The following is a 26,528-nucleotide window of genomic DNA, read 5'->3' as shown; positions in this document are numbered from 1 at the left end:
GAATGGGCACTCATCAGTTGAAAGGCTTCGAAACTCGGCTCGGTCAATCCCCCATTCTTCAGACAAAAGTGAAAAGAGCCATGAAATGGAAATGGCCGCATGCATGCCTGGTGAATTACTGATAGCATCAGAGAAAATTTAGGCAGGATCTCTAAAGGGGATTTGACACACAAAATAACTATGGATTATGCATTTGCATCTGAGTGGGAATGGCCATGTTTCACAAAGTTTCAGCTATTTTGCATTTTGCAATTTCCACAATCTGGAAACGTTAGAGCATTAGAAAAGGGGAAAAAGGATCTTCAGTCTGGAGAAGTTAAACCTTTCACACTGTGAGTCAGACACAGAAGCAGTCACCTGTGTTGCTGACACAGTGAAGCAGTAAGGGGTGAACCGTTCTATTGACCCACTGCTCAAAACCAAACGGCACTAACACTATTACTCTCACAAAGACTGACCCCATTGATTTCAGCTCTTGTGAATGGTGTAGGCAATACTGACTGTTCTTTTGTTACACATCTGAAAAGCGCTGTATTGATAATATATTCCACATGTGGAAGGTGGTGGAGCCTAAAAGAAGAGATCATGCAATCCAACATCACATTTTTCTGGCACACTGCAGCCCTACACCAACCCTGTCCAAGAAACTGAGCTCCTAACTGAGCAACTGATTACCTTCCCTCTTCTCTCAGATAACTAATTACAGCTTGGCAGATATATGAATAGCTCACACCTAAGCATGACAGCTTTTTGCACCAATAGCTAGGTAGATTTCAAGCAAGCCAGCTATCAACATTCGCTTAGGTATGTCTAATATTAGTTTTGTCTAGAAAGTTACTGTGACTTGTGCCCTATCTGCATTAAAGGAACTACAGGAATACAATCTCTACAACAATCTCTAGTTTTCTTCATGTCTGGGCTATGGGGCAGGGTGGCTGGTTGTAAGCTCTTTCTCACAAAATAAAAACATCCAAGTCCAACTAAATCATTCCAAATCATTAAAAAAGATATGTTTGGTGCAAAAACAAGACAGCTTACCCATGGTGAAGCATGGTGGTGGCAGCATTATGCAATGGGGCTGCTTCTCTTCAGCTGGGACTGGGGCTTTAGTCGATATAGAGGGAATTGTGGATAGCTCCAAATACCAAGCTATTCCGGCACAAAACTTGCAGGCCTGTGTAGAACAGTTGAATATGAAGAAAAATTTCACCTTCCAGCACGATAGTGACCCATAGTACAAATCAAAGTGAACAAAAGAATGGCTTCAGAAGATGATGATCAGTGTTTTGGAATGGCCCAGTCAGAGCACAGATGTAAATATTATCAAAAACCTGTGTAATGACTTGAAGAGGGCTGTGCACAGGAGATCCCCTTGCAATTTGATAAATCTGGAACATTTTTGCAAGGATAAGTGGGACAAAATCATGATGTACGAGGTTGGTAGACTTTTTCCCAAAAAGACTGAATGCTGTATTACCAAGTATTAGTTAAGGGGTGTGCACAATTGTGCAATCAGGATTTTTTTTTTCTTTTTTCCACACTAACACACCAATCCTATTGTTTTCACTTGAATTCTGTTGGTTGCTACATCACATTAAAGATGGAAAAAGATCTGACTTGATTTTTGGTTTCATTTTTCACAAAAACCTGCAATATTAACAGAGGTGTTTAGACTTTTATAGCCACTGTGTATCCTGTGCATATTGAAAATTTGGTAAAGATTCAGTCATACCTTGTGGGACAAGTTTTCATGATTTTTCCTGAGGATGCTCCTTTGTATGATCTCTCATCCAAAACGGAGTCAAAAAGGCAGAGGTGTTCAGAGCTGTAAAATAAAATGTAGACAATGTTCAGACTTCTTGTTCTCATTCATAGCTCGGGTATGGCCTACACACATTATAGGTATGTTATATCTATGTATAAAACATTTTATCTCAAAACCTGGTTGCCTCTGCCAGGAGGTTAAGGTGTGGCCATAGATTAAACTTCTAATAAAGACAAAAATCATAAACCAACATCCACATCAACATGGAAGTGGTTACAGGGAGACAAAATAAATGTCTATCTCAGTCTCTGGGTATTAACCCCTGCTGAAAACTTGTGGTCTCAATTTACAAGGTCAGTCCATATGCATAATAATAATAATAATAATAATAATAATAATAATAATAATAATAATAATAATACGGAACCTGACATTTTCTGTATGTCTACAAGCATCTCCAAATAATGTTATTCTCCCTGGAGGAAGTTTCACCAAATATTAATAGTGGAGGTTCTGATCATTTTCCTAGTAAAGAAAACTTAATAAATATAAATGAAACAATTTACTACTGTGTAAAAAAAATACATAATGTTCGCATATTAGCATGTAAATATCACATCTTTGCATGTTTAATTGTTTTTTTGTAAGTTGTTTTTTATGAATGGTGCCAGTAAATATGGCACTAGAGATGCAGGGGACAGAAATAAGGAGCATTTCTTTGTGTTCAGCACCAAAACAATGCATTCGTCTTGGTTTTAAAATCTTTTTTTACATGGAAATAAAGAACAAAAAAAGTTTATGATCATCATGAATACCTGTATATTTCAGATGCCCTTATCATGCTGCACTGTCATAGCAGTATACTGTTTTACCTCTCAGCTGGAATGTATAACCGTTCAGAAAATGGATAACTAAATTGGACTTGCTTCCCTGATGCTTGTGCTTATTCTCCTGCATTTATGAGGAGAGTTAAAATGCATGGTTGGCTTTAGTATTGTACAGGCAAATGATTACCTTTTAGTACAATCAAAATACAGCTGATGTAATAGTAGCAAAGTGCACTGGTTAAATTGAACAATACAATAAGGCATTAACCAATGTGAAGTCAAGGACACACCATCGTTACTGAAAACAGCTTTCTTCTGGAGATGTTTAATGATGCGTGAATAACGTTGCAAAGGTTTTTACAATTGTAACAGTGAAAAATAATGAAAAACACATGGCAAAATTACCTCCTTATATAATTTTCTATCACTGTGTCCATCAAAAGCAAGTGTCTTATCGATTCTTCACTGTCTAGGATTTCTTTTCCTATTCTGAGTGTGGCCAAGACAGCATGTAAGGGTCTACATGGCTTTCCATTATTAAAGAGCAGCTTATAGAATCATTAGACAGGACTAATGTGCTACTCATTACATATTAACACCACTCAGTGCAGTTAGGGTAGAGACAGAGTTAAACTGTCTCATGGTGCCCATGGAGATCTTGTACAGTAAAGCACCAGACATTTACAGGTCAAACAGGACACAGAAGGTGTGCACTGTCTTACTCTCTGAGTGGTTTTGATAAGAGAAGTCCCACAATTACCCACTCCAGACCGTGGTATAGTATGTGAACCACACACCTGTCCTGGTGTGTGCCTGTTGTCGCCAGAAAAAGAAAACAAACCAAAAAAACAAAAAAACAACAACAAAAAAAGAAAGGCTAAGATGTTATTTTGGAGGCCCCTTTCACTCGTTTTCATTGCCAACGCTCTGTTATTTGTCACGGTTGAGTGTAAGTCTCCTCCACATCCTGCTCTCTTTGGCACAGCGAGAAGGAATCCTGACGTTGTGCTAATTAAATGGGGAGCCTTGCAATATTTTTAGCCGGAGCGGCCTTGATACAGCTGCACACTTTTATTCGGGGTGCACGAGCAGAGTTCGAAACCCTCGTTAGGTGCCCTTGCCGCAGTGCGCTCACACAATGCCGTGCCTGTCTCTGGACTCCTGAGTGGCGGCTTTGTGGATGAGGCGCTGTGCAATGAAACCAGCAGCTCCAGGCACGCTGCCTAAGGCACTGATGCGGTTTCAGTCCTAGCCAAGGGTCTCCTAAAAATATATCAGCAGTCTTTCTCACTGTCTTATTCTTTCTTCCTTTTTTCTCCATACCACTTCTTCCTTTATATCTTCCTTCTCTTTTCCTCCTCATCCTTCCCTTTTTCACTTACATAATATGGTGCAGCATGAACTGGTCATAAATGAAACAGACAGGGGGGAGCGATTGTGTATGCGGGCACTGGTACAGATTTAGATGCTGGAAGAAAGAGATATCATCTTTCTGGCACTCATACGCTTCAGAGAAGTGAAAAGGCTCTGCATGTGCTGTGTCAGGAAAGCGTGACAAGGGAATAATCCAGCTTTTGGAAAGAGCCCACATGTGGTGGTCTATGAACACTACTCGTAAGTGTGGAAACAGCTTATGAGCTTCTTTGGCACTCTAAAAATACCTACACCTGAATTTTAAGGTTTAGCTTTATGTTTTATGTATGGTAGCATTGTTGGTATGATATTCTGTAATCAGCCAGGATGATGTCATTGTAAAGTTTCCTACTTATCCACATTTGATCTATAGTTGTTTCCCTAAGCGTTTGCATGACCTCCCATAAAGCCTCTACTATTCGGAAACCTTAAAACCTCTGTCCAAATTCCGGTTCATAAATCAAAATACACTGATGGGTACGTCTGTTTGAGCCACAAAAGCTCCGGACGCTGTAAAAACTCCCATTGTGTCTGTATTTCCTTTGTTATTTTAGGGTCTGGAGGCTCTTTGGAATAGCTGGCTGACTGATCTAGAATCAGAGTGTAAGCTTGACTGGGAGCTCTATGGGCAAGCAGGACCACAAACAATAAAATGTCTTTACACACAAATTAGCAAGGCTGAGAAGCTTTGTTAATGATTTTAAGTCACAAACAACACAATACTAAACAAGCAACCCTTTGTGACAAAGGGTTCTTGTCAAAAGACAACATGCTAGATAACTAAACTAAAAAGTGTTATTAGGAACCTGTCAGTATTTGTACCATTAATGGTACAGGGTGGAACTCAATCAAATATCAGTATGAACCAATCAAAACTTCACTGACTGAACAGACCTCTCTATGAACTCTACCACGACTGGGAGGAAACCTACCAATTAAATCATTATCAGGACTGTGATATAACTCCATTGCTCCCATCTGTCAAAAGTGCTCCTCCTCTGTGGCTTTAACTGGCTAGAACACAACCATCTGAAACCAATGAAAGCAGCCTGCAGCGCGCCGTACTATTAAGAGCCGACCACATCACTTAAAGTGTACAGAACAATGGGTGAGAGGGTGGTCCAGATAAATACAGAGCACTGTTTCAGGTTAAGCTGGCCTGAAAAATGCAGAGGAGGGGTTGGCTAAACTGTTCCACCGAGTGTATGTTACCACTAACCCACTAGTGCTGTTGAAAGATGAAAGGCTGGGGGTAGCGACTATTTTGGAGATTCAAAATGCACCCCTAAATTTGGAACCGTTTGGACAACTAAGCCAAGCCAGCATTAGCTAGCACTTATGGTGCACTTTCAGTTTTAATCTTTTCCAAGATTCTTGGGTTATTCAGTTTCAAAGGCTTTTCCACATTTTATCTTTGGTTGGAGTGCTGATTGGAAAATCAGGCAAAAGCAAGAACATAAAAAATTATATCTCCATATGAATGAGGGGCCAGTCACACTGGACAAAAAAAAAAAAGATTCAGTTCAGTTCACTCACACTGGACATATTTAATAGAACAAAAGCACTCAAATAAACTCAGCAAAGAGTGTCCTAACATGTCATAATGAGGCAAGCAAGGCGTGAAAAGGCCAAGTCCAAATGCTACAATATTTATGTGGGTAAAGGTACGCGTATTCCAAAAAAAAAAAAAAAAAAAAAACAGGAATAGAAAATACAGACTTTAGAAGGAAACAGCATTTTTTCTTTGCCATCAACTGTAATAAAATGTAGCATAAAACAGGAGAAAAAAATAAACATCTAATACAATGATACATGAATGAGAAGATGGCAGATATTGAAATAGAAAGATCTAATAGGAGTCTAATATATTGCCAGTATACTGCTGTATGAATAGTCCGAACTATACTCATCACATTAATCACTGCAAATTTGGTTTAATTTAACAATATTAAACTCTCATTATTCAGCAGCTTATAGAATAGCACTTGATCCAGCACACCCTATTATTAAGCATTTTATTTATTTATTTTTTTTTTATATCATGCTCTTTTATATACCATACACAATGTAGCCATTAGAAACTATATTAAGGTCATAAAATTGTAATGTGTGCATGGAATCTCAGTTATTTTATCATGCATTTAATTCACTAATTTGAGTTGTTGAATTAATAAAATACTAATGGCAATTTGATGTGCTCTCTATGGTTTGAATGATAAGCTGACAAAACAATCCATTTGCTACTCTTACAGCTCACTTTACGTGAAATCTTAATTTTATCCATAAAATCTGTGGACTTTTAATTGAATACCAATGTACACAACTGTTGTATTACATCCGCTATAGGTATACTTAACTCAAATCTGAATATGGCCCTCAAACACAAATACAAGCAGCTTGAAAACTTAACCAAAATATGATGTCCTCACCCTAACAGTCACATGCAGGAAGTGGAGTACTAGGTCAAAGAGTTAAGCAATTCTACGTTCATGTGGGTCTCCTCCCTTCAAGAACATATGAATATTACAAAAAATAAGTACATTGTGTCTGAGCAGATCACCTCTCCATAGGGGAGATGGGTCATGAACAGCTTTACATGGTGCGTTTCCCACTATCCTCTACATATGGTACCTCCATTATGTCCTTCCACCACAGGTGTGATTTTCAAAGAGCAGCCAGAAGAAATGGCTGATTAGCATAGCCCTTGTGACCTCTTTAGTCTAACACTGATGGCATGCTTGCCCTGTCCAGATGGATCAGCATGAAGAGCTCATCCTTCTCACGAGGGTAGAGAGCTCCTGCAGCTCTGTATTGTCCTCAAGAGTCATTACAAAGAAAGAGAGGTACAGAGTGATAGAACCTCACAAACCATGCCACCCATCCTGACAAGATTGAAAAAGGGCAGGAATGCTCTTGAGGAAGCTAACTCTAGAAGCAATGCCTGGGCATAAGTGTTTGAGCTCTCCCAAAAATCCCTGGTAGCAGTTTTAACTTGATCTTATCATGGCCAAAAATTAAAGCATTTAAGAAATTTGTGGGTGGAGACAATTATGTGACTCTTGAGTGAATCACTGCTGGGAAATTTTTGTACACAATGTTAAACTTTTATCAGTATTCATAATCGATCCTTAATCCTCGCCCCCAGGTGTTTTCAGATGCCTAGCCTTTTAGAGCCTCTAGTCTCAGGGCACTCTGGGAACCATGCCCAGACCTCCCAGCTGACAAAAATGCCTGTCTGTCATGGGGCTAACCCTGAACTCCAACAGCAGAAGGGAAAGAGGCCTGCTGAGAGGGCCACTGACCTTAGTGTAGCAGGAAAGCAAAGATGGAAGTAACGGGAGCTTTCCGGCCACAACTCCCTTTCTCAGCCTTAGATCTTTCGGTCAAGATCAGTCCCGGATATGCAGGGAGCAAAAAAAAAAAAAACTCATTGTGGGTTTGAGGATTACATAAGAGGTGGAGCACCACACAGTTGAAGGACGACCGTTACGCAGGGCAAGGAGCTGCTCATGCTGAAGCAACGATAAAGCCCGCAAGCTCTCAAACAGTCAGTCATTCAGGCTCCTGTACGCTTGCATTACGCAATGCCGAACAGGGCACACCCTTAGTAAACTTGCACTTCGTTGGATTGTGAGAAAAAAAAAGCTGCCAAAAAGATTCCTATTCCCATGTGAACACATTGACGGTAGCATTTCTTTGCTTTGGGACAAAGTGTTTTTCTTTGAAATGCTGAGTCATGTTGATACACGCACAAATGTGGAAATGCTGAGGTGTCTACCATGGAGACACATACCAAGAGGCAGCATTCTTTCAACAAGGCTTTAATTACCTTAGACAACCATGAGTATTTCAACGCAGAGACATACGTATACTATAACATGAAAATGCCCATCATAAGGTTATATGGTGGGGGGGAAAAAAAGGGAAAAAAAAAAAAGAAAAAACCTTACAAGAGTGTAAAAAGGTCAGGACTGAGATCCTAGATTGAGAATGCAATACAGAGCTTATTGTTTTCTGGTCTTTACCAACAAAAAATACTTTTGCTATAGATAAGCACTGTAATAAGCAATTTTCCCTCAGAGCTCACTATAATAAATATAATAAATATGTTTGTTAGAGAATATTTGTTTTAAAAAGGTGCTGGCTACACACAGTAGACTTGATATCAACAGGGGTGAACGGTTGCCCGGTGGACAAGTAGATTCGACAACCAGAAAAGAAAAAAAAACTCTTGACTTTTGCAAAATAAACATTTTCATTTCATTTGTACACTGTTTAAACTTACACAGTAATGTGACACACCTCGATACTGTAACTATAAAGTGAGCTGCTCGTGCTGAGGCATGATTTGGCTCTTGACAGTATGCTTTTTACTAGGCGGATTCATTAATGTGCATGGATGTGCATGGTGACCTCAATCAGGAACATGCAGGTATGTGGAAACACTGACAAAGCCGAGCAAAATAAAGTGCGGCGCAAAGCTGTTATATAACTCTCCTGCGGTCAAGCATATTGAAATAAAATGAACAGCTAGCCAGATGTGAGGACTGAACACCTCATACATCTCAGAGCTGAAATGGGCATACAGCTCATAGCAGAAAAGAGTTTTTGTTGAGGGTGGAAACATGATGTGCTATATCAGAAAGTTTGTTAGAAGAGGATACTAATCATATATTCATTCGTTTTCCTTAGACAGTATTAATGCACTTAGCTAGCTAGCTCACCATACACTATTACATTACATTAGCCACTTTTTAACCTAGATGATTAGGTTTCCTGATGATCAAACACTGGAACGGGGGCTTTTAGTTGCCTGGTGGGATAGCTCGTAAATGTATGATTTGATCCATAATGGATAAAAGGGGGGTTTTTATCTAATAACCTTTTAACAAGAGATCACTCGTGTAGCACTACATCCAGCTCTATCACAAGGATCAGGTCCTGAACTGAATCTTTTTTTTTTTTTTTTTAATTATTCTTTCACAACATAAGCTAGGTTGCAATTCTGCATTTCACCTAGATGCATGTCTAGTTGTCATCGGCAATAACAGGCTACAACAACAGAATTATTCAAGTGAAATGAATGCTTCACACTTCCTCGGGAACATAGAATTTGTAAGCAGGCACTTGTGAAAATTCCTGCCTTTCTGTGTTCCTAAGCCGCTACACAAATATTAAAAGTGTTTCCTGAATATACCCATTGACTTTCAACCTATATTCAATAACCATTAATCTTTCCCTCTAGGCACATTTCAAAGCATAGCTACTAAGTACTGAAAGAAGAAAAAAATGCCGCTAGCATATCTGAGTATTGGTATCTAAAGCAAACAGATATGGCTTCTGAGGCTGGTTATTTAAATATTGCCACTTGTCATGCCGTTTGATGCACACTTGATATGAACCACTGACTCACAGGAGGGCACAAGGACATTTTCACAATTATCCGTTTTCTCTTCATGTCCGGAGTTTGGACTGGCCACATAGACACACATTTAGACTGGACACACACTTAACTGCATCCACTCTATGTAACGAGAACTTTCCAGATTTTTGTTTTTCAAAAGGAATAATGTAATATTATATATATATATAAACAATGTAAAATTATAATATAATGTAATATAATTGTGCTGGTTTCTGTTTGTAAGAATGAGCAGCAGGTGAAAGAATTGGGAAATCTCAAATCTTCAGGTGTGACTGCTTATTCCTCAATCTCTCACCTGTTGGCCACTGAAGATTAACCACAATGCAAATAAAAGTGGAAACCCCCCGTACGCTCTTGTACAGTGTGTGCTGTTTAATTTTGCAGGTGTTTAGATCTTCAGATTAATTGTGCCTGAAAACTCAAGCCCGCTCCGTTTCATTATCTCACAGCAAACACTTTCACACTCCAGTCTCCCATGGAAACTGTGCCACACTTATCTGATTTGAGTGTTCTGAAAGCTCTTTCAAAAAACTTGAGGTAACCAGGCAAGCCACATGCCTGTGTCGTGGTTTTTTTTAAATGCTGTATTGTTATTTATAATGTGTAGTCAGCAAATGTGTATGAATGATTTGAACCCCCCATCTTCATCCCAGCAGCGGCGCACCTGCTGATAACACATCTCTGTGAAAAGAACACAAAGATGTAACACTGTTTCCTTTTCAGTCTTCCAATATGACCCACTTTCTAGGCGAATTTAGACCTATCTTTAATCACACCTGCTGCTGCTGCAGCCTTGAAGCTATGAATTATGGCCACGCTGGTGACTGCGGAGTGTGTGACAGAACTAGAGTGACATGGTTACACCGTACCCCACTCTACCACATGGTGTCCTTAGTAACCTTCAAGAAGGATCTTTGGGTGCACTTAGCAAGAACTCATATGCTTTCTAGAAAAGACAGGTGCATCTGCATATTACTATACAATATTCCTTTTCATACAACAGTTAGTCCTGGTCCACTAATATTAATATATATATATATATATACACACACACACACACACACACTCTCACACACACACACACACGCACAAACACACACACATATTTAGTATAACTGCACGGGGATAGTTCACTGTTTGTTTCACTGCACTTGTTTCCACTTCCTAGTTTGAAATGGTTACTACAGTAGTGTTAGCAACATCATCAGTGGACATGGCAAACGATACTTTTTCCATGAATATACCTTTTGACTTAAAATATGAACGCTCGTTAGATGAAGATGAAAAGGAAGAATGTACGCCAATTTCACCAGAAGCACCTTTAACGGGAATGTACGAATCAGTGTGAGCGAGCTAGCTAGTCAATGGGGCTACAAAGTGAGTGTAGGATCTATTTCTTCTAGCAGAGCAAAAATAATCAAAACATTTGGCCATATTGTGTCTGAAATGTCAGTTACTCGATATTAATTTCTTGTTTATAGAACTGTAACAGAAAAGCAATATTGCAATACTGCTGTTTGCGACTTCGTGCCTACGCTGAATCACAGCTGTGACGATGTTCAGTATAACCGCACTCTGGCTTGTGCAATATTGCTTAAACATCATACCCTGACAATCAAATTAAGTGTCACTCAGTTTATAGACTTTTATTTAGCCTTTGTATATAGTTATGTTTAACCTTGTTATATTTAACATTGTTCAATTAATTTAGTTTTGTTATTATTTAATGCAATTGCTTTAATTGTATTGCTGGAGATAACTGAAAGATAAAAAGTAAAGTTAGGAATGTCTCAGGACAGCCAATACAAAGCAGCCTGTCATGCTTCTTAGGATCTGACATCCAATTCTAGACACAGTCTCCATTTGATTCATTACTGGCACAATCACTTAATGTCCTTGTCAATATTAAATAAGAAATAAAGGTTTAAGAGCCACAAAAATGCTTACGACTTAAAATGGCTCATCTTCAAGCTCAAAATAATTGAATAATTAGGAATAAGCAATGCACCCTTAGCTAACGTTGTAGGGCACACACCATGCACATACACATTTACACTTGGAAGCAATTTAGCCTAGCATCCATGCTTTACCTACATCCAGGCTCTTATGAGGTGGAAAACCCCGGAGGTAAACCCACAAGGGCATAAGCTCCACAACCCAAGTCATGTGTGTACATACTCAGATATATTTATACATGTGGGCACAAGCGGCACACATACACACAGAGAGCTTGGCCACTGGCAAGGATTTTGTAGTAGCTGGTGAGGGCAAATGTACGAGTTTGGCACTTTGCTTCTAAAGCTCCTGTCGGCAATTCCTGGGCTAGGCCTGTGATTCCCAGCCTCTCCCTCTCAATTAACAAAGACACACAGTGCAGAGAAAACAAACGAAACATCACAGGCCCATTACTGAGAAGCTGTGCTAAATCCTCAGTCATCAGTCAGGCATCGCCATGGTGACCACACATGTGCACATGCGCACACACACACAGACATACATACACACACAGAGTCTATCCACAGAGCAGCTGGTGGACGGGAAACGGACTCTGTTAGAGTCAAGGGCCGTACGCCTGCCACAGCAAGTGAATAGAAGGAAATTTGTCGGCACTGAAAAAAGAGAATCAATTGACTTTTATTCACGCACAACAACTCCTTGTATCGTGGTACTGGATAGAGGACTTGTAGCAGCAAACCTTTGTTGTGAGTTTCCAGCGTTGGCAATGCAGCTGTCAGATGTTTAGTCTTTTCCCTCTGTTTGTTATGCTTTCATAGCCGAGCAGGTCAACATGGCCTAGTGTTAGAAAAACCTTCTTTAAGTTCTTTAGAGAATGCAGATTACGGCCAAGAGCCAGGTACATTTAGCATCAAGGCATTTTTGAACCAAAACAGTGATATTTTCTTGAGAAGTCTCATCCTGGCCTTGACTAGAATTGTCTACACTATGGTCAAGACTACGACGGTCAAAACATAAATGTACATTTTTATAGTCTATAATATTTTTTATCACTGATATTTTAAAAAGTGTAATTAGCTTTCCTGCTTGTCTAGCCCTGCCTCCTGGTGCTTCCATAAAGCAATCTGCTTAGCACAGCAGCATTGTCAACCTCCTTGTCTATAATTCAATTTAGATTTCATTTATTCATTCTTCAGTAACCACTTTATCCTAGTCAGGGCTGCGGTGGATCCGGAACCCATCCCAGGAACACTTGGGAGGCAGGAATACACCCATGTTGGGATGCCAGGCCATAAAAGGACACCACAAACATGCATTTCTACCAGCATGTTTTTAAGATGGTGGGAGGAAACCCTCACAGACACAGGAAAAACATGTGAAATTCCACACAGACGGAACCCCGAGCCCAGGATTGAACCAGGGACCACTGAGTTGTGAGGTGGCAATGCTACCCGCTACCCACTGTGCCACCATGCCACCCTATAATTTGATTTATATACCATAAAGAATTTTGCAGTAGAACCAAGAACAAACACAGGACTATGTTCCTGTTTTGTGGTCTTGCTCTGATACTTGTTAGTATCTGCTTTATTTTGGTATAGGCTGTCTTGACAGCGGTCGTGAGATTCGCTAAAATGCCTGAGATTTGTCCCAAAATACTAAAATTGTCTGTCTTAAAATACTTAAAATGTCTAAAAATCTGCTTTATAGGGTGCAACTGGGTGTGGAAGCAGGAACAGCTGCTTTAAAGTTTTCCTTCAAATAAGCATTTTCTATTCCAAAAGTTAATCCTCTAACCCACAGGCCTGCAAGTGACAAATTCAAGCTGATTGAGGAGCAACTCAAAGAGCTGTATGAGAGAAGGAGGCAATTGATGAGTGTGCCCTTTAATCCTCCTGAGTGCTCTTTCCAGTGTGCTATGACAGCAGCAGCATTTTCAGTGCTTGTAAAACGTTAAAGCTTGAACATTTACGTTTAAGCATGTTTCATAGTGGTGACTGGATGGAACTTTCACTGCACGCTTCGTTAAAGAGGCTGTTGTGTGTCGAGCCTGTCTGGATGCCTTGATCGAATTCATAAAATAACGTGATGAGCTGCAGGCATGAACCCAGTGACTCTTACATTGTCTGCCGCATTTATGTCACAGTACAATCACTGGACAGCACCCACACTGAGAACTGCCTGCCAACTAAGTGATAAATCTCCAAGATTACAGATTGTGTGGCAGCCCAAAGTCCGGCTATTGCTGCCATTGAATAGGACGCTATAAATTATAATTATTATTCAAACTGACTAGCACATATCCAGATGGTTTTTCACCATTCATATGAGCAGTATGCTTGGAGCCATTCTACAATATGGGAGGCTAGTCTTCCACAGTTGCTGTGTGGAGATGCATAGAATGCTGAATCTTGTCTCAGCAGCTATACATCACTCAGAATAACAGCTCACTCTTATGATGATGCATACGGAGATGACATTTTTATTGAATGCCTGGATCTTCCTCAGCAGTCGGGGGAAAGAAGAGAACCGTATTAACACTTCCATAAAGAGACTGCTCTTTGACACAGTTAAGAGGCTCACAAAAGCAGCAGCAGGATAGACGCTATCAGTCACTGTAAGCAGCTGCTAGAGGGGCATCTGACAGATGACAGATTGCTAATATATCAAATATGTGATTGTGAGACAGTCACACCAAAGTGTATACATACTATATAGTCGAATGTTTATGGACACCTGACCATCACACCCATATGTGAGCCTTCCCGAAACTCTGGCCACAAAGTTGGAAGCACAAAATTGTATAGGATGTCTTTGTATGCTGTAGCATTAACATTTTCCTTCACTAGAACTAAGGGGAACATACACAGAGTGCAAAGTGCACTTTCAAAAGGAAACAAAACCAACAGAACAGAAGGAAGATTGTCAACAACCAACCACGGATTGCGGTTTTTGTGTGATGAGGAGGCAGAGGCAGAGGCAGAGTGGGGGGAAAAAAATCAGAACCATGTGCAACAACCAACCTGAAAACATCATGGTTTTACTGCAATCTAACAAGCTGGACACCTACAGTGTTTAGGCTCAGACTAGGATATTACAAACCCCAAAGGTTAATGTCAGAGTTCAAAAATGTGATTTCACATCAGAGTGATAAACAGTGCAAGAAAGTGCATATACACAGTTACAGATAATATAAGATTTATCTGATAAAATGGAAAGTTTACAGATGTAGGTCAAGGAAAACTAATCTAATGACAGCTCATTAACAGCTCATGGGGCTTATTTTAGGGATAGGTGATTTGGGTGGTTCAAAAGTTTAGGCTGGATTTGGAGAATGCCTATGATCCTGTGCCTCGACACCTGTTGTGGGAGATGCTGCAGGACTACAGGGTATCTGAGATGCTATCTCATGCGATCTAGTCTCTGTATGATTGCAGATTGGGAGAGTTAAGTCCTGATTCTTGCGATTAAGTCAAAATAATTTAAAGAGGATATCAAACTTTGTCAAGAGTGTGTCTTTTCTCCAGCCATGTTTATGCTTTTAATAGACAGGATATAGGAACACAGCCAAGGTTAGAGAGGTGTCCAGTATGGTGTTAAGAAGATCTCTGTTATTTGCAAATGATGATGCTCTTTTGGCACCATTCAAACTGTACCCCTGACACATAGTGCAACATTTAGCTGTGAACTGGCTAGGATGAAGGCCATGGTACTCTACTGAAAAAGAGTGGGAAGGTTGTGAATACAGGAGGTGGAAATGAGGTTTCTCCACAGGCTTGCTGTGCTTACTCTCCATGATGGGGTGAGGAGCTTGACAATCAGGAGGAGCCTCAGAATACAGCTGTTGCTCCTTCAAATTGAAAGGAGTCAGTTGAGGTGGTTTGGGCACCTTAAAAGAATTCCCTATGGTTGGCTCCTGGTAGAGCTGTATCAGGCACATCGCACTGGAAGAGACACTGGGACAGGTCCAGGACCCACTGGAAAGATTCGATCTCACAGTTGGTATGGGAAAGTCTGGGAATCCCCCAAGAGGATGCTGGAATCTGTGGCTGGGGATAGAGAAGTCAGGACTAACCTTCTCAGCCTGTTGCCACCCCAATCCCCACCAGGAAAATCAGAAAGAAAATGATTAAATGATAATAAAATTTAGGCACAACTGCTGATAGACAAGGAATTGTACCAACCAGGTATGGCAAAATAAATTATTCCAGGAATCAGAGGTCTTGTCGGGAATCAAGGCACTTGGTACAGATATTAATTGATATGTGAGGGGCTACACAACTATTAAATAAGCAACTAGTGAGAAGGCAGAATAGTGTGAATCTCTGAAGCTAAACCATCCTTCATGTGACTGAATATGTTCTTCAGCGGAGCCAGATCCCATGGGAGCCGACCTTGGGAGTTTTTCCATGCGAAACAAACTCGGTAACAGGACAGGCCTGGGCATGCCCTTCCTCATGTAACTGATGAGAATAGCATTCTAACAGAGAGACGTGATGTGAGAGGTGGAAGATAATGCTAATCCTCATTCATGTCATTCTATGGATGGCAGAACTGTCACCTTACAAATAATGTTGATCTGTTTGTAACCTTCAACCTCTCACAGTCTCAAGTGCAGAATAAAGCAATCAGGAAAATATCTGACGCCATTTCATGTAAAGTCTGTTGTAGAGTATTCATTTAAAATCTGGACTCTCCTATGGATACCTAAAAAGTCTATTGAAATGTTGTAAAGAAGTGAATGATGCTTGTGCCACTTCAAAGTCATACTAACATTTACATCTGTATGAAATAACTCTTAGGACACAGTGTATCAGTCTGGTTGGTCTATCAAGGATGCAAAAATTCAACCTTGGCTGCAACTTCCATGTTTCCAAGTTCTGCCTCAAGGCCAGACAAGGCCATCTCTCATTGTCAAATACAAGGTATCTCAAGGTTACCACCATAAAAGGAGGACTACAGATGGTCTGAAATATTGTATTTAATCATGCCAACATGGATATTCTGTCTGAATACCTGTCACCTACTGTGCCACAAGAACACAGACCCAGATGTATGTGCAAGGGGACAATTTACAACCTACAGAATGACAATAGCAGGATTTGTTTTCTCACCCCTACATCACATGTCAGAATGCTACGCTCATGGTCATGAATGTGTAAAATATTTATTGTAATATTCAATTTAGCACTTTTTTCTATAGGATGATACAGGGCCATTTTCCATGTCCTTGTTTTAGATTTCTCTTGAGATGAAAGCACTCCTTCTCACTAGAACCTCTCTTTAAATTGGCTGTTCATAATTCATAGCATACTGACTCCTGCTCGTATACCACTGATGTTTGCTTTCCACTGCAGGGTTATATAATGCATGTGAGGGCCCTAGGTCTGGCCAAGCTCCAGTGCAACACAGGCCTCTCTATACTGCCTTTCTCTCTTTGCTCTCTCTCCACAGCTGCCTCCCTCATTTGCCCCCCTCCCAACAGCAGCTGACTCTCTGCATGCCCCCTTAGCGTTTCTAATGAGCGGCTTTTGGGCAAGATTTGCGGCTTTCACTCTCCTGCTCTCCCTGGTTTTCAGTGGCTTTCCTCACAAGCCATTTGTTTCTGTTTTCTTGGCGGCAGGAATGTGCGAGTCCAGCTGGTGCACACCTGCTTGGTGGCCGTGAACAGGACAGCTTTAGAATCGGAAATATGACTTTTTTCCCCTCCCTAAGCCCCTCAGTCCAGGCCATAAGGAATAGAGATCTTTTCAGTTGATGCATCATAGACGGCTTTTTGGGTCAGTTCATAAGAGCCAACTGTTATTCAGTAACGGAAGTGCCTGTTGGAGGCCGAAAGCATGACAAAGAAATGACATATTTACAGTAACACTAGCCCATTCCCCAAATTGCATAGCTCACGTCACTAATGGCATTAATCAGATCACAGATTATTAATCTGCTCCCAAACCAAAAACAGTTTCATTTTAAAATTAATAACTGTCTGCTTGTCTGAAAGCTCAAATATACATGTTGACTATTATAAATTCTTAGAAAATATTTCTAGGTTAGTTGTTAAGCAAGGAATAAAACAAGAAAATCGTCAGTGAGGTGATGGTATGATGTGATTATGTCCCTGAAGTTGAATACTTTCTTATAACAGCACATCACAGTGTGTTTTATTCCTCTTATTCTATAGCAATTTGTCAGTGCTAGCAATTCTTTAGTAAAGTACGTTATACTTTCTATCCATTTACAGGTAAACTATACTGCTAAAAGTTTGTTTGTCAAACAGTTGCCACAAAGTTGGAAGCACACAATTGTCTAGAATGTCTTTGTATGCTGTAGCATTAAGATTTTCCTTCACTGGAACCAACTAACTAAACATTTTCCAGCATAACAATGCCTCTGTGCACACAGCTAAGGTTGGTGTGAAAGAACTTACATTTACATTTATGGCATTTGGCAGACGCCCTTATCCAGAGTGACTTACAGAAGTGCTCTGAAGCCTCTATCAAAAAATACATTCTGATACTGGTTCGCTAGGTCACAGACTAAGAATACCATCAGTCCAGAAACAGTGTTTGGGAAGGTAATATAGTGATAAGCACTCAGACAATACAAATTGTTAGTGTTTACAGTGTTTAGAGTTCGTTTGAAGACTGCCAATGACTCAGCTGTTCGGACATCTAGGGGATGTTCATTCCACCACCTAGGTGCCAGAGCAGAGACGAGTCTTGATGCATGCCTTCCCTGAGTGGCTTGCACATAGTCCTCACATCAACTCAACACCTTTGGAATGAATTGGAACACCAACTGCACAGCAGGTCTTTTTTTTTTTTTTTTTTTTTAACCCAACATCATCACTCGATATCACTAATGCTCTAGTCGCTGAATGGACAAAATCCTCACAGCCATGTTTCAAAATCTAGTGGAAAGACTTCCCAGAAGTGTGGAGGTTAATAGAACAGCAAACAGGGGACCAACTCTGGAAAGACATGTTCAACAAGCACATTGCTGTAACAGCCAGGTGTCCACATACTTTTGGTCATATAGTGTACGTTTGATGTTGTGGAACATGTTTCTATTAAAGGAACCTCTTAACCTCTTTTTCGAAACTGTTAAGTGAAACCACTGCTTACATCTGCACTACACACAGACTTGCATACATTTTCTAAGTCATTTTTGTATTCAGTACTTAATAAAACATAAATCAGGAACCATTATTGATGTGTTGAAGAAGAGGAATGTCTGTGATGTCTAAACAGTACAGGGACATATTCATAAAACCACAGTGAGTTTGAATTCTGTATATTTTATGCAGCAATTCATTGCGCTTGTCCCACACTGGACATGACACAAGCTGAGCTGTTGTCCATATGTGCTTTCACGGACTGATTGATGAAGAGGCCATCACATGGGGCCATCACACCACCAATAGCACAATGTCTTTGTAAAATCGTCCATATAAAAACCGCATCAGCAACAGACAACATTTATCCAACACTAATAATCCTCATAAATCACTTTCCTAAATGAAAAAGCTAGGTGTACAAACTACAACGAGTGCACGGTGGAACGAAATTTCACATTTTACAATAACATTCAGATCCTGGATGATGCATCTGGGTCAACTTGTGTAATTCAAATTCAGTTATGGCACATTTATTTGGCTGAAAAGCATTCGCACACGCACATACAGCGGCGCAACAGAAAAACTGCCAGCCACTTTCCAGCAAGGTGATGTTATTTCCACATTATATAGCCAATGACAATGCAGCTATTTAAGGCAGTGCAAATAAAGAGCAGGACAACCGCTGGTGCAGAGTGACCTGTCAAATCTGAGGGACAGCTGGATTTGATGGAGGGGATGGCCCCAGCTGGATATGCAGAAGGGGCAAAAGTGAAACAAGAGAGAGAGAATTGAGAGATTCAGCAGGAAACAGCTGAAGCAGAAGGCAGGGTGATCCATCACACTGACTAACTGGCCCAGGTGCTCTATATCCTGGCAGAGATGTAGGATTAAGAATGGGCTCCTGCACTGGAAGACAGAAAAACCCTCGGGCACTGTTGTCTTTCAGTCCTCACCTCACACATCTCTTGCTGCCAGTTCAAACACATTTGACTATTAATGAATCGGTGATGACAGCAGGGATGATGCTGTCCTCTCAGGTCCACTCCTGATTGCTTCATCCCACAGGTACACAAATGAGGATACCAGAGCAGACAACCTTTAAAGCACAAACACTTGGGCTAATAAATCTTCATTATTACTCCCACTGGGATGTGAGAGATCTTCTTATTACCAGTCATTCTGTGTCCCCCAATCCTCTGCATATTACGAGAGGACAGTTGCTCACACTCACATGCTCACACAAACAAACAATCACACGGTCTAGACAGAACTATTGATTATGCCTTTTCTCATCATGTTACTGTCAGAAGTTGACCTTTCTTTATGAAATCAAAGTTGGCATGCATATTTACTTAACATCGTGAAAAAAGAAATAGCACACCTTTATATATATATATATATATATATATATATATATATATATATATATATATATATATATATACACACACACACACACACACACATACATACACACATACACACACAGTGTTTCCGGGGAAAGGCTTCCAAAAGAGGTTACTGAAGGTGAATGGATAAATGAACAAATGCAAATTAACCAAAATCTTAGAGTATTGCAACTCAAAATATGTTTTAACTGTAAACACATTTATACAAAATATTACTGTTGTACTCTGTTAATACAAGTGGTCAGCTCAACAAAAATGTATAAATGTTAATAAATGTACCACCAAACAGAGAAGCAGCTGCATGCTTTGGCTCTGATCCATAAATGCAGCAAGAGCTTAGAGCCCCAAGTATATATACACACACGCACACACACGCACATATATACTGCGTGTATATCTATCTCACTTTGTTTAGCTGATAATTATGGACTGTTTGAAGATCACGCTGCTTCTTTAACACTTTTCATATGCACTTTTTCCCTCCTCATTTCTATAGGGGTAGTTTATATTGGTAGTTCAATATATTATAATTTTTTGTTAACTAGTTAGATTTAGTGTTCACTCTACCTTTTAGTACACTATATGGCCAAAGGTTTTTGGACATCTGACCATCACACCCATATGTGCTTTTTGAATATCCCATTCCAGATTTATTATGCTGTTATACTCACCTGCAGTCTTCCCACTAGATTTTAGAGCATGGCTGTGGGGATTTGTGCTCATTCAGCCACAACAATTTTAGTGAGGTCAGGCACTGATGTTGGACGAGGAGGCCTGGGGCGCAATCGGCGTTCCAGTTCAACCCAAAGGTCACTGAGGTCAGGGCCACTCGAGTTCCGCAACTCCATTTGTCTTTCATGGAACTTGCTTTGTGCACACGGTCATTGTCATGCTGGAATATGTTTGGGCCTCTTAGTTCCAGTGAAAAAAATTGTAATGTTACAGCATACAAAGTCATCCTAGACAATTGTGTGCTTCCAACTTTGTGGCAACAGTTTGGGGAAGAACCACATATGGGTGTGATGGTCAGGTATCCACAAATGTTTGGTCATATGGTGTATTTGTAATACCCTTTGGTTAAAACAAATTAGCTTGTGTCATAACTATGGCACCACTACCAGAAAGTGGAAGGACTGCTGGCCTGAGCATTTGCACCTAGAGCGATAGAAACTTTATTCTTTCCTCAGAGATGTCACATCAAACACTTCAATTTGATGAGTGAATCACTTCTATAAATAGATTACAGGATGCTATAGAATATTTTTATTCTACTATAGAAAGCTATGGTAAATTTGGGACCATCAGCAGAAAGCAACAATTAACAGAAATCAAGGATTGACATACTCTTAAAGATCTCTCACAACCACCAATGACATTCAGCCTGGTTCCTGTTCTGGAGACTAAATCAATCTGGGAATATTTCTGGGAATATAACAGTTTAAAGCAAAGGTAGCATCTCCAGACTGTGACCAGAGGGGAAAAAAAACATCTCCCCCCATCAATAGGGATCCCAGTGCAGCTTAAAATCACATTACAAATTCGGTATGAACTGATATTACGTTGAGAGGGGGAAAAAACAATATATTGGCATGCTCCAAATTATTCTCAGAAAAGCACCCCTGCTAAAACGACACAACTGATCTAAAGAAGCTGTCCCTGAGCTTCTAGGAAATCATTTTGTTAAATGCATTAGGTAGTCGGTAAGCATTCTGCTTGCGGGGGGGGGGTTTGGTGCTGATTCAGCAGGAGCCGTCTAGCCAACCGAAAGAGGCTGTGCAGGGCCGAGTGTCAGCACATCAGCAAATTCTGCTGTGGGAAGGGGTGGTGTGGGGACTGGGGACAGAACTCAACACCAGTTGGCTATTCATACCCCTCTGTTCACAGTGTTCAAGATATAAGAACAGAAATGACATGCCATGACGTGCTAAACTTAGCTAGTTGGCATTATCTTATGGGCAGCACAGCAGAAGAGTTTTAAACATCAGCAAATTATCCTTCAGTAACTTAATAAAAGGTAAGAATAAGCAAATAATATATGTAAACTGTGAATGAGTTTATGGTTGGTTCAAAGCTGGTGCTCAATATGCAATGCAAAACAGCTTGACCCAATATAGACACATCCATCACCCACTGACACACACAATGTTCAGCTAGTGACAGCTGTGTGTAGCCAAGGCCAGAATAATGAAACTGAAATTAGCGCAGCGCTGCAGCAGCTGAGTCAGCTTACTGCCCCTCAACACATGATCAATGTGAATGAGCATTTATTGCAGTCCTTGGAGGACTCCCAGGAGGCTGTGCTCCTTTAGGGGCAACTGTCACTGTTGTAGAGAGTGATGTACTGACCCAGAAGGAACACCCCTGGATTAAAAAAAAAAACCCTCAAGACAAGTAGAGAATGTCAGAAAGGTGAGGCTTAGTGGAGGAATGATGGAGTGGCTTTTCCCTGTCATCCTTCTGTAACCTCTGCTGTCGCTAGTCACTATAAATCAATATCAGAATCTGGGTCTGTCCACCTGAGGACTCGCAGCCATTTCTGGAATAATGTGTCCAGTTTGTGTGTCCAGTAGTGTGCAGTGTGTTTTGAGATGCTTTTGGGTCAGTGTTCCAATGTTTAAACTCGTATGCATGTTAAAAAAAAAAATAAATCCTGGGTAACAGGTAAATGAATGTTAAGCTACAATAGGGAAGGCAGGTCTGTCCATAGTAACAGAAAAGATGTCTACTTAAGACTGTGATTGGTGGATTCACACTCCACTTTCAGATTTAAATGCAATGCACTGCTCCTGTTTTCCCCATCACTGGAACATAACCTATGTCAAGTCGGAAAAGCACACCAACTTTTTGCACTCTGACAGAATTTAATATACAGATTATTATTATTTTTTTAAAATTAGGTATTTACTTACTCCCAAGAGGCATAGCAGTCTAAAGCCTAGTTCATGCTGCACCGACAGACGCTGACCAACACCAACAGATACGTTTGTAGGTTTTGTCAGATCAGCGCGTTAACCCTGTCGGCGTCTGTTGGTGTTGATCGGCGTTTGTTTTCACCGACTGAACATGTTCAGTCGCAGTTGTCGGTAGTGGAATGTTTGAGCAGCGTGGTATGATTTTCCAACAAAATCTGACGTAATCTGACCTGGGCATGAACTGTTGCCATGATGATGAGGTAAGCGTCCATGAAAACTCCATAGAAACAAAAGCCCATATGCTAGGTGCTAACGATCATCTACTCTTTTGTTTTGGTTTTAATCGGGATCATCTACTAACCGTATGCCATTTTCCGTATTCTGTTTCATGATGTAAGAAGCGAAATCGCAACAAATGTTTATAACTTACATCTGTGTAAAATTATTGTTCATAATGTATGACCTAATAATGGTCTTAGCTTACCACATAGCCTACCTTAAGATGTCTTTCTCTGGGTTGTTGAAACTGGTTGGGGGCAAACCAAGCAAAATTTTGAAAGCTGCACACATCCTCTGTCTGCAGTTCTCTGCATAAATTTAAGTAAGTGCCCTGTCTCTCATGTCCCAACACTCAAGTCTTCACCCACAACCTCTTTCATTTCACTCTTCGTCTTTTCAGGCAAAGAACAACACATAAAGACACCAGCAATAGTAAAATTTTGATTGTGGTAAAAGGATCATCCATTTTTAAACCAGTCTGACTCCTTAAATAAGTTTGTTGGTTTCTCTTGGGGCAATGTGAACATGGCAGTTGTGTTTCCCAACATTCTAAATCCAACGGCCAATTTTTAAAAGTTGGTGATTGTCAGTGTCTGTCAGTGCAGTGTGAACTAGGCTAAAGGTTTACTTCTATTATTGAAGTTTCTTTTTTAATACCACCACACCACATTTTAATACCACCACATGTATCCATACTCAGGAGAGGCATGACGGCCTACACCTCTTTTTTCAATACATTATCATACATTTTAGTGCTATCCCATCTAAAGCTTAAATCTGAAAATAATTTCCTGACTTGAGAGGAATGAAATGAAAACAATGGTTTTATTTTACCATCTGGGATATATTGACTTTTTTCTGTATCCCTTTTATATGCTGTAAGTCTTTTACAAGGCTGCTGTACAAGGGTAGGGGTAAGGGGGAAACCTGGGGTTAAAATGTTTTATTTAATCGCATAATGGCTACTGAAGGCTACTGGAACCTCAGGAACTCCAATTCCAGGCCAAGAAGCCTTGCACCCACCTGCCAATCAAAAGCAGGAACCTTTTGGCTCCATAATGTCCCAGTTTCTGGTGTGAAATCTTAATCTACTGAGTCTCTGCTGCTAAACACAACAACTATCCATCACTTTCACTTTGGAAACTAGGGCTTTCTCAGCTAATAATTGCCCACTACATGGCAGCCATTAGCGTGCAAGTCATTAGTCTTGGTCTAGAAAAATGGCATTAAAGATTCATCAGTGACATCACTGTATCTGGAGAATTCCCAATAAAGAATTTGTGCATGAAAGCCAAGCCAAACGGAAGAGGAGAATATACTTTGATACAGAGGTCAGAGGTGTAATCATCTGATCCAATCAATAATTAACCAAGGTCACCTTTAATGGCACCGTGGCATATATTATTCATACATGGTGCATCTACTATCAGGTTTGGAGGAAAGACTGGGGGAGAGTTTAGGATGATGGATGGAGGCTGGATGATGGGAGTACCAGAGACAGGATCTAACTATACTCTGTCTGTACGATTTCAACAGAGGATATGCCTTAAGATACAAACTGGTTATGTTTCTGTTAACATATAAAGATCATTGGCAAATAAAGATTTTAATTATCATTTAGTCATTCACCACTGATTACAGAGAACACAGTTACATAAGGAGAGTAGAATGCTGAGGATGAGAGCCAGCAATCCAGCACAGAGGGAGTGTACGAGACAGAGTGAACTCAGAAGTTTATTCATGAGCCAGAGCAGGCGCTCAGCTCCCACGTGGCAGGAGGGGGATTTCCTAGTTTCCACACACGCATGTGAGGTAAGTGATGCAACTGCAAGCAATCCAGAAGGATCAAGGCTGCCCATGCCGTCGCATATGGAGGAAGAGGACAAAGTCCTGGCTCTGTCAACACGCTGAACTCAGTGACACCCTAATCCAGGCAAATCACATTCTTCTGTCTTCTTCTCCGCTGTTTATGGCATACCCATCATTTACAATGTAGTGTTACATCCATGTGATGCAACACATTACTACTAGTCCAATAGGAAACATCACGCATATACATACAGTATACTGCCACAAACTTTTCTACAGTTCTGTTAGCCAATTATTAAACCATTTGCATGGTTTATCAGCATAACTGCTTCTTCTTTTTTTTTTTTAAATACATGTGGTGTTTTCTAGGAACTGAGTTTCAGTTTCATATGCTAATGGATCAAGAGCTTATCTGAACCCCTCAAGCGGAGCAGATGGGACAAGACACCCATTCATCTGTTCATCATCTTCAGCGGCTGATTGTTTTAAATGAGAAACCAATTACAGGAATACAATCTGTGAATCTTTAACAGAAGGGTCATATTAATAATAATATTATAAATGACAGTAGTTACATCATAGTTCTTCAGTTACATTATGAAAAACAAATTCACTTCAGTGTTGTGAAATACAGCCAGCCCTAAGCAGCTGCTCTACTGAACATCTGCTTTATGGTTAGCCTTGGTGACCATTTGTGGAACTGAGAAGGAATACTGTGACTCCAGCCTTATCTACTCGCTATCACACGGTCGCTACACTTTCAAACGTAATGCATTCCACCTGAGTACAAATTTGGACAGTCCGTCAACTTCAAAAGGCCGAATATTTTTGAACTTGCGGCCAAATATTTGCCGACATTGAGGTGCCTGTGTCCTTTGTGGAGTGTTTGCTTGCCAGTTTTCCAGAACTGGCTTTTCTCAGAGCCCTGGGACACGTGCACTTGGCCTGGGGCCTTTAGATATCGACCGGAGAGTGACAGAGAAAAAGAGCGAGAGTGAGAGAGAAACGGAAAATGAGTGCAAAGGCCACGCTTAAAATCTACAGTGTCCCTGTGGGCATGGCAAATTTCCACACACCATAAACACACTTGGTACTGAATATTGCCTGCACGTGTCAACACACAGAATGACCCACAGCAAACACACACATGCACATGCTTGAGTGCAGTCACATATGTAAACTTCAGTGCGTGTGTGTGTGTAGCCATTCATCAAGGAGCAGGAGATCTCTTGACAGCAGCCCCCAGGGATAGATCGTGGCCTATGATATTCTTCCTGATATTGATTTGTAAAATGCATGCTGTGGCAAAGAGAATAGCTGATCTTGCTCTAAAGCCATATAGAGTATCAGTGCAAGAAGCACTCAAGACAAAGACATACAGAGAGAGAGAGAGAGAGAGAGAGAGAGATAGAGAGAATGTGTGTGTGTGTGTGTGTGTGTGTGTGTGTTTGAGAGCGAGAGAAAACACTTAAGAGATTTGTCAGGTGACCATTCACCCCATTACACTGACCATGACCCTCCATGTGCTCTTGAAAAAGGACTTGCTCAAGGAGAGGCTGTTCATTCAGAGACAATAGTGGCACAGCTTCCAAAAGTATTTTAATATTTATTTAATATTT

The 26,528-nt window shown here is 40.5% G+C and overlaps 1 long non-coding RNA gene across 3 annotated transcripts in view; it reads right to left on the bottom strand.

Annotated features, from left to right (window-relative positions):
• The window catches only part of LOC117597085 (uncharacterized), a 99,574-nt gene that overhangs the window by 33,539 nt on the left and 39,507 nt on the right, over positions 1-26,528 (bottom strand). For all 3 annotated transcript variants that reach the window (XR_008301685.1, XR_008301684.1, XR_008301686.1), the window contains 2 exons: positions 1,733-1,825; positions 1,039-1,174 (listed from right to left, as the gene is read on the bottom strand). This is a non-coding gene — a long non-coding RNA (uncharacterized LOC117597085). The remainder of the gene's footprint in view (positions 1-1,038; positions 1,175-1,732; positions 1,826-26,528) is intronic.

Source organism: Pangasianodon hypophthalmus, chromosome 4 (assembly GCF_027358585.1).
Source record: "Pangasianodon hypophthalmus isolate fPanHyp1 chromosome 4, fPanHyp1.pri, whole genome shotgun sequence".
NCBI lineage: Eukaryota > Metazoa > Chordata > Actinopteri > Siluriformes > Pangasiidae > Pangasianodon > Pangasianodon hypophthalmus.
Note: the sequence above shows the minus strand (reverse complement) of the source record. Positions and strands in the feature narration are given on the sequence as shown.